General features: G+C 38.5%; 1 long non-coding RNA gene across 1 annotated transcript; it reads right to left on the minus strand.

Moving 5' to 3' along the window:
- Positions 1-4,506: 4,506 nt before the first annotated feature.
- On the minus strand, positions 4,507-7,843 carry LOC144628042 (uncharacterized). Its single transcript, XR_013566195.1, has 3 exons — positions 7,289-7,843; positions 5,961-6,022; positions 4,507-5,163 (listed from the first exon to the last, which is right to left on the minus strand). It is a non-coding gene; the product is annotated as an uncharacterized LOC144628042 (long non-coding RNA).
- Between the last annotated feature and the right edge of the window lie 2,253 nt (positions 7,844-10,096).

Consider the following 10,096-nt stretch of genomic DNA (forward strand, 5'->3'; position numbering starts at 1 on the left):
GAAAAAGAAAAAGGTAAAATCAATGATTACTGGTAATTAATATATTTTATCCATTTAAAGAAAAACAGTACGCTGTTTTCCAGCATTTCATGCAGGCAATTACTAATTATTGGGTTTACTCGGTTTTCGCAGAATAGCGAGAATGATTTTAAGGCCGAAGTTTGTGTTATTATACAATTAAAAAGGTAAAAGTGTTTAAAAAATTTCAAAGAACAACGAAGCGTAAGCCACGGTGACGCAAGGATTAGTGGAAAACACGGGGCCAGGGTCCCGGGGTCCCGGGGTGTGGAAAACACGGGGTGTGGAAAACACGGGGTGGGGAAAACGCGGGGTGTGGAAAACGCGGGGTGTGGAAAACACGGGGTCCCGGGGTCTGTAGAAAACGCGGGGTCCCAGGGTCTGAAAATAATTTTCTGGCTAAAAAGACAAGTTTAATAATTTATCACCAAACTTAGGATCTTCGTGAAACGTCTTTCCTTGCGTTGAAAAGCCTAATATACATGTCATAAAAAAGCCATTCAAGTTTGTGAATCAAATACTTGTCCTTGTGATCTTTTGGGAAGTATCCGTTTTTTCCATTTTATAAAATTAACAATTTATCAGGAATCCGAAAATAAATATTCAGACAAACTACGCGCCAACTTCGCCCATATAGTTTTTGTTATCAAAAGACCAGTACAAAAAGCAAACCTGGTGTTCTGCCGAATCATTGGAGGACCGTAGTATAGCTGCCTGCCTCTAATTAATTTCATTACGAAAAATATTTTTTTAATACTAGTCTATTCCACTCTTTTTCTTCTATACCAATCACCTTTGCGGCATCTGCGTACAGGTTGCAAACATTGTCCGCCGAATAAAGTCAAAATATAATTCTTTTATCAACTACCACCCGATCGTGTATAAAGTCTGTCGCTCTCATTTCGGACTCCAGCAAAGACTCAACATTGATTTGCCATATTCATGTAGCTCCAAGCTGCAGCTAAAAGTAAACATTGGCATTTGCGTGGAATAACTTTGACATGCTACCGGTCATAAATCAATACACAGAAAACGGAGATTAGATATAACAACCATAATCAGTAGGGTACGGTGGATGAGTTAACTTCAAGGGTGGATCCAAATGAGACCCTCCTGATTTCTTCTTTCTCGCTTATTTCTTTCTACTGAAACTACGCAATTCCGTCCACACTTAACTTTTTTGGCCGTGTTTTCACGGTCGGCAGCTTAATAAAACACACCATTTCTTTTTAGTGCTGAAACCACGGCACCGCACGACGATTCATGAATGAAACTAGGTGAATGAAGTCAGCACCTGTGCCAGATATGGGCGAAGTTGGCGTGTAGTTTGTCTTAATTTTCGGATTCCTGATAATTTGTTAATGTTATAAAATGGAAAAAACGGATATTCCCAAAAGATCACAAGATCACAAACTTGGATTGCTTTTTTACGACACGTATATTAAGCTTTTCAACGCAAGGAAAGAAGTTTCACGAAGATCCTAAGTTTGGTGGTGATAAATTATTAAACTTGTCTTTTTAGCCAGCATTATTTTTTTACCTTCGTCTTATTTTTAGACCTCCGGGACCCCGTTTTTTCCACACCCCGTGTTTTCCACACCCCGCGTTTTCCACACCCCGTGTTTTCCACACCCCGCGTTTTCCACACCCCGCGTTTTCCACACCCCGTGTTTTCCACAGACCCCGGGACCCCGCGTTTTCCACACCCCGGGACCCCGGGACCCCGGGACCCCGGCCCCGTGTTTTCCACTAATCCGTGACGCAATGAAACGTTTGTGTGTAAACAACTTTATTAATGGCACGCCTCTTCCCATATTAATAAAATAATAATAATAAATAAAACTTTTATTTGAGTTTTGAGTGTCAAAAACTGAAATAGCAGTAATAAAACCACTAATTGGGGACACTTTAAAGTAAAAGAAAAAAAAAACAAAATCTAAATATCCTAATAAATGCTAAAATCGGTTAAAATTGGTTAAAATATTTACAATATATACAAGCTAAAATACAAGATAAAATATTTTCAATATATACAGATAAAATGCAAGCTAAGAACTTACATTAAGAACTACATAGAATATAATTACAGTAAAAACCCACATATAAGAACCTAGATTTTTCAACTTAGCCTAAATAGGTTCTTATAGAAATGGTATTAAGTAGGATCTTAGGCTACTTAGGTTCTTAAATAGGTTCTTAATATGATAGGGTCACTAGCGATCAGCACAGATAACTACTATAGGGCATATGTGATATGGAATATATTGCTGTATTAAATAATTATCTAGCATACAGTTTGGATGATAACCATACAGTAAATTTATCTTTCCAAAGTACTAGCATGAATGTCTAGACTAAAAAAAATGTTCTGTATTTCCATCTGTGCCTTCATTTTTGTAAAGATAAGAACCTATTGAAAATTTTAGGCTAAATAGGTTCTTATGAAAAGGGGGGTTTAAATGAAAAATTTAGCCTAACAGGTTCTTAAATTTTAGGTTCTTATATGTGGGTTTTTACTGTAGCGCAGCAATTATCATTCATTCATATTTAACGTATTCTAGCCTAGGGCATTTTGAAGTGAGCGTTCCACGTTGGACTATATAACTAACGTAAAATGAAAAGCCACTTACATGTTATACCTGATTTGTTCCAAAGCATCCGCATGAAAAGAAAAAACGCAAAAATCGTTTTAAAAAAATCATTATTTATCCATTTTAAGAAATACGTCATTGATCTTTAGTAAACGATATTTACCGTATAAAAGCTATTTCGCAGCGTACTGTACATTGTAACATATTGTAAACTATGCCACTACAAATTGCAATCAAACTTCGTCTGCTCTTTGTTTATTTTTTTTCACTGTAATATTTTTATTATGTTGTAATGGCAACAAAGATACTTCATTAAAAAAAAATAAAAAATAAAAGATTAATTAAGCAACCTCTCTCTTTTTTAACCCCCCACCCCCCATCTTCAATGAGTAAGCTTTCCCCCACCCTGGACGTTCAATTTTTAATACGTCCCCTTCTTTATTAACCCCTCACTTCCCTAGATCGAAAATCAGGACAGTTTATAAGAAAGGAAACATGGAAAGAAGGCAACTTTACGCTTTCAAAGGTATTCATCTATAAATTCACTTATTATTGTTGCTATTTTGTGAAAATGTTTTATCAAAAAAGCACTAAAACAGTGAAAAAGTCCACTTAATTGTTATATGTACGCTAACTGATACAGTCAACTCTCTCTGCGGACACCAACTATCCGTCTTAGAGAGACGTCCGCCTTGTAGAGAGTCGAGGTAACATGACACAAGTAATTCTGAGATAATAAAGCTAAACCTTTGCACAATCCAATAAACCTTTGCAAACTGCAACAAGGCGAAAATAATAAATGGACCGTATTCGCTTGCTTAAGCAAAAGTTGAGAGCTTCTACAAACTGTAATACTGTAAGTGGAAAACGACCTCTTAAGTGCCCATACACGTAAGCAGAGAAGTAATCCGTTAAAGCGTCATTGTTTGTTGTTAGTAAGCTTGGTACCTTAGGACGCTAACTACATTTGCTTTAGGTTGATACGAAGTTTGGAAGTATTTTCACTAATAAAACATGATAAAAAACACTTCTCAAGTGTCCGTTAGTGATTTCAAAGTATCCGTTGTCGGTCTTAGAGAGCTGTCCGTCTTATAGGGAGTTTGGTTACAGTAAAATGACTGAAAAACGGCAGGTCCACCACCAGGTGTCCGTCTTATGGAGGTGTCCGTAAAGAGAGAGTTGACTGTGTACGATTTGATTTGAAAGAAGTCCCCCCCCCCCGTACTACCTCAAATTAAGGCTATTATGTAGTTTGAGTTGACTCGAATGAAATCAAAGCATGCACTGAAGAATAGTAAACTGAAGGCACTTACATCTCTGCCCAGCTGATTTGTTTCCAAACATCCACACGAAAAGGAAAAACCAAAGCAAAAAATTAGTTACCGTAATGATTCGATTTAGCGCCCTCCTTCCAATAAGCGCCCCCCTTCGAATGTGTTTTTGTAAATAAGAGCCCCTATTCCAATAAGCGCCCCTATTCCAATAAGCGCCCCATTCTAATAAGCGCCCCCATTCTTATAAGCGTAGAGAAACTCATGAACATTCACCGTACAGTTCATGTATATTTTTACTGCTAAAATAGACAATTCTTTCAAAAGTAACTGAACTTTCAACAACTTGTAACTGTTACAGTTCCTGTAATTGTTAGTTATTTACATATTTATTTAAGTTTTGTTTTGAACATTTGGTTGTTTTTTAAAAAAATAAATAAGTGCCCTGTCTCGAATAAGCGCCCTCACTTGAGGTGCCGAAAGTAAATAAGCGCCCCGGGGGCTTAATCGAATCATTACGGTACATATATTACTGGAATAAATTTGATTAATTTTAAGAAGTCAAAGAGCTCAACTTGAAGTTTGGCAAGAAGTTTAAACATTGTTTAAATACTTGACACTCCTTGTTAATTTTGCCTATCTGTGCAGCATCATTTTGCACAAACTAAACTCCAAGTGACAGTAAAAGTTGAGCTCTTTGACGTCACGCATACATCGCCAGTCTGCTAAGTTACTCCAAGATGGCAGCGGCCGGTTTTCAATTTTTGGACCACTTCAGACAAGGATTTCATAGGGTTTGAGTACTCTTTGGAAGCTGAAATTTTGTGAATAACACATCTTAGTATTACCCTTTTGTTGGCGTGAAGAAAGAAAAGTGCCATTTTAGAATGAAATTCCCCTTTAAACATAAAAAGATAATGAATTTTTTTCGCTTTCTTTTTAGGTTTTACTATGCATTAGCCCTTTCTAATTATCCATATGTAGTGTCTATAATACGATTCATTTCCTCCAAGCCTAAATAGGAAATTCCCTACCTCTAGGCTTTTGACCAAAACCCCTCTCCTCTCACTTTTAATTTCGCACTCTTTCATACCAAAAATAACATACATTACAGCCGTATATTAAAATTAGCTAACAAATATGCAAAGTGTGAGTGCTTGGCGAAGCACTACATCATCTCGTATTACCATGGTTACACGAGATAAAAAAGTATAATATTCGCTCTACTTCTTCAACATAACCTTCTTCTCTCTTACCGGGCTGCGCCACTGAGCTGATTTGTTCTGTAATTAAATACAATATAAAACTGCTTTTTAACTTAAAAAAGATACAGTAGACATTAGGGAAGTGGTCATAACAAGTGTACTCGACGAGGACCCACCTTGTGTAGGGGTAGGGGGGGGGGGGGGGGGCTATGCAAGACACCACCTGTCTGATTAGCCAAATGGACAAAATTTTTTGCCTCAAAATTCAAGTTGAGACTTTTATATTAGCGGTGCATGAAGCTTGCATTGCTGGAGAATTGGTACTGGGAAGTTTGAATCTTTTTCTTAGTTTCTACTCCTGATAGAGTGGGGGCTGTACAAACAAGACACCATCTTTTAAGGTGGGGACAGTGCACAGTGGTGGGTCCTGCTGAGTACAATAGTTTTGACCATTTCTCCAAATAGGTAGTAATGTTGCGACTGAAAAATTTAGGTAGGTACATACAACACGAAAAACACGAAAACGAGGCTAAATCGATCACAACTGTCTGAGCGCATACTCGAACGACATCAAATGCAAAACAAGTTCTACAATGGCGTGCTTATGATCGGAAGAAGTAATATCTTTCTTCAAGAGCTAAATATAATAAAACCCCATGGGCTTACATTGCGTGGAAAGTTATGTTGGGGGCCGAGTTTATTGTCGGTTGGGGGGGGGGGGGGGGGGACAACGTCTACAATATGGTAATATGAACGGCTGCTATCAGCCTCTTTTTAGCAAGGTTCAGTACATAGTAATCATCATTACACCCATTACACTAAGATCAGTGTTGCAATGGATTGTTAAAGCGCAGATGAGCTAGATATTGACATACCTGGATGTGGAACGGCAAATAACAAAACTACCAGGAAAACTAGCAGATACATCTCGACCTTTCTGAGAAAAAATAAGAAAAAAAATACGATTAAAGAAAACAACAAGGAAAAGCTAAAACTGTGAATTGCCCTTTTCATGCAATGGTCTCCAAAAGTGCTTTCCACTGATAGAAAGGAATTCACCAGTTTGCCTTGTTTCTATTGAGTAACGGATGAATGAGGTGCGAAAGTTTGTCAAAATGAGTCACTCAGGGCCTGTTTATATGGAAAAGAGTTGTACCTGGTAGGAGGGTTACCCTCTCCCCTGAGCCATCTTTTGCCGGGTTTATATGAGAAAGTTGTCCCTGTTGACCGATCCAAAACTTGGCCCTCTCTATTCAAAATACTGGCGAGAGGTGTTTTAAAACATCTATTATGGCTGCTTTTTCTAAAATCAGGAACGCTGAATCATACCAAGACCATTTTTTGGACTAATTTACCGCCGACTTCGATTTCAATTTATCTGCAATTTTTTTTGCCAATTGTAGTGTTTGCCAATGCTCCGTATGTGTCAACTTGTCCCTGGTAGGCGAAGCAAAAATAACCAAACTGTTTATATGGAGAAAAAGTTGGCTCGCTCCCCAGGGTCACCCTACCTTCAAAGCGAGTGACCCTCCACCCAGGGACACCCTATCCCCCGAGCCGACTTTGCAATTTCTCATGTAAACGGTTCGCAGCTATTTATAAAGAAACATATGAAAAGCTCTCTCGTACGGGGTGGCTCGGTATGGAGGGTAACCCTCCTACCAGGGACAATTCTCTACCATATAAACAGGCCCTCACTTTTCGCTTGCTTTTCTACAGCACCTCCACTGCTGTTTCCAATTGTCTCAATACAGTTTTTGGCGTGCAAGCCGGACTGACGTGGTAGAACTGACTCAGAATTCCAAACTTAATCTTGCAAAAATCAGAGTGAACGTGGTATATGAGCAATTTCTATAAAACCTTGGGCAAAACACCAAGTCCAAATTATTAATAAATAATTAAGAAATTTGAATATGACTTTAGCATTTTCGCAAATGCAAAAGAATCTTTAGTAATTTTTACAAACAATAAGTTTTTACCTTTTGCCTTTATCTCGCTTGTTTACACGCTTCGATTACTGATCAAAGCGACAAAATTGACATCGGAAATGATACATCACATACTGCAAAAAAATTGTCTATTTTTTCTTTCTACACCTTTCCAAATATAAAGACCCTTGCAAATGTGCAGCTGCAATGAAAAAAGAAGGGAATTTTTTTCCTTTCCAAAGTGTGAAATTAGGTATGTGTAAGTATCGGCTTACCGTAACAGGGCGTAGATGACGGACGGTCACAGCAAAGGAACTGGCAGAAAACCTGATCAAGATGCAACGAACTTATATACCGGTCCGTAGGGATGATGACTGCTGCGATGTGTACTCTCTTTTGTCGCTCACGTTACTACGCCTCCAAGCTACGACAAATACATCCACTTGTTAGATTCGCAAGAAAGATGAAGCCATCGGATGATGCTCTGCCTGCAAATCTAGCAAGATCGCAGCCGTACGGCAGCTATCAGCACAGTAAACTAAGCACCATAACAGACCATTCCGGTTTCTTCCAATTTAAATTGCGTTTCATCGACTTCTAAAGGCGACATTGACTCTAATCGATCTTCTTTCGATTTAAGTCACTTTGTTTTTTAATTAGCGATGACAAGAACTTGTCAATGTTCACTTAGCAGAAATAACACTTAAAACGTTTTCCCTTTTTTCTCGAAAACCAGATGGCCTTTACTTTTCAATTTTTTGCAGAAAAACTGCAGAAAACTCAAACTAAAGTATTATGATACAGTGAAATCCTTTTCAAGTTATACGACATGCCAGATAAATTTTGTTCTCATTCATCAACTCCTGCACGCATTAAGGACATTAAGGTTAAATCAACTGACCCACTCTATTCTTACATCAACACATTTTTTTTTAATTTTCTATTTACATTTGTCACTTACCTCACCAGGCATCTCGAGTGGTCGTATTACCGGGGTACATTTATTAAAACAAATAAAGCTTACATGTAAGATAAGATAAGATAAGAATTTTATTTAACGTGGCACTCCACTTAGCTAAAAGCTACTTTGCTTTTTGACTGGTCAATATTAATGAAGCTCTTTTTGCGACCACTCTCGTTGTCGACCCGGCAGCCCGAGCGGGGGAAGGAGGAAGGGGGGACTTCGGATGGGGATGCTAGAGGGGTGGCTTAGGGGGTGTAAATTACATACCTTATTCTTCTTACTAATTTTCGTGATTTCAAAATAATCGCGAAATTTTATCCGCGCGATAAAAACATTGCGCGAAATTTAAACGCGCGAAAATTATTACCATATATTTATTAGTGCAACTTATTAAAATTAATCCCCAATTCCACCGTTGGAATATACAAAGACCATCCGTGATAGACTGACATTTAAAATCACGAATATTTAGTATATACCACAAAGTGAATACTGCTTTTCGTGCGCTCTGATTGGTTATTCAAACTCCGGGCACCCTCTCTCGGGGCCCGTTTCTCGAAGGTTCCGAAAAGTTTTCGCACCCGAAAAGCCATAGAAAAATTTCAAACCTTATAATTACAGAGCTGTTTAATTCCATGATACTTTTCATTTGAACAAAGGTTTCCTTCATACAAAGTTTCAGGCCTATACACTTCTCTGTTTTTAAAAAACAGATAATTTAAAATGGCTTTACGGACCCGAAAAGTTCACCTCCGAGCAAAACAACCCTCCGCGAGCCTCTGCCTAGGTGTCAAAAGAATAATTATTGCGTAAACGAGGTCGCTGGACGGGTGGACCTCTATGCGTTGTAAGACATGGGTAAAGCAGTGTTCATATAAAGAAGCTTTTCTGATAGTATCACTCATGAAATCGCTAATGCAGTAAAACTGTTTTGTTTACTATCGTGTAAGTTTATTACATAAGCTTATAGCGATACTACATTAGTTTTTTCTTTGAACAGCTAAGTCTTTGACGTGATTCTAAATGCTACCCGGTCCAGATAACCTCAGAGTGTATTTCCTACCTCAATCCTGAATGCAACAGTCTCTTTTAGCCAACAAATCCTTGAATATTCTATTTCAATCCTGCCAACGATTCAGTTTTGTATTCGGCTTGACTAATGTTGGTCTCATCAGGCTCGGAATTTTTCTGGTTGCCAAACCGACGAGCAAAGTGTCGTGGACCCTCAAATCGCTACTGCTGCTGCTGAATCTGGTAAAACTAACAGGAGAAGCATTAACTGCAATTACATCAGAGAATTTGAAAATTTCACCTTCTTTGAAATTCTCGATTGTCGATTGTCCGTGGAATCTTGTTCAAGGCTCAGTTTCTAGCGGCACGTTTCACAACTGCAATTTCAACTTCAAGACAAGTTTCCCAGGCAATTGAACGGTAGAACTTGTGAATTATGACAAGTATGAAACTCTCCACGTTTGGTACGTCAAAAACAAACGAACAAAACCACGACTTTCACTTTAAAATCCACAGAAATCCATCCAACAGACGAAACACTTTGTAATTTCTTTTGGCGATTGCCAGCTGTTGTCATGTGACTTTTCCCGCGTTTTTTCGGACGCGCGCACAATGTATTCCCTTTGAAAAGGATTTTAAAGGTATAATTTTAGGGCCACTTATTTCCCTGGTTTTGTATGTACTGAAAAAATTATTCACCTCAGCCTAGATCAAACATGGGAAGCCATTGAAATGCAATGTTGAGAGTAGTCCAATCCGTGAACTCTCCCTTCCGCGCTTAGGTTCAGCCCCTATGCAGACTGAACTGTCGACTGGACTATGTTGAGACAGAGGCGGCTAAACGGTTAAACATGCTGTTCCAACATAATGTTGAGCGAAAATGTTTGATCGTTTAGCCGGGACTGGTTTTCACTGGGCGCAAGTTCAAGCATAAGCACGAGAATTAGCATTAGACCGAACACACTGATGTTTCTTATGCTGGACTAGGAAACAGCATTAGCATAACTACAAGCACAACAAGAAAACAAAAATGTTTAGACTGGTTTTCACCGAGCAGAACGAACGCACACATTCTTCTTATGCTGTTCTCTTTAGGAATAAGCATTAC

Source organism: Oculina patagonica, chromosome 10, assembly GCF_052425735.1.
Source record: "Oculina patagonica isolate OP01 chromosome 10, crgOcupat, whole genome shotgun sequence".
NCBI classification, from domain to species: Eukaryota; Metazoa; Cnidaria; class Anthozoa; order Scleractinia; family Oculinidae; genus Oculina; species Oculina patagonica.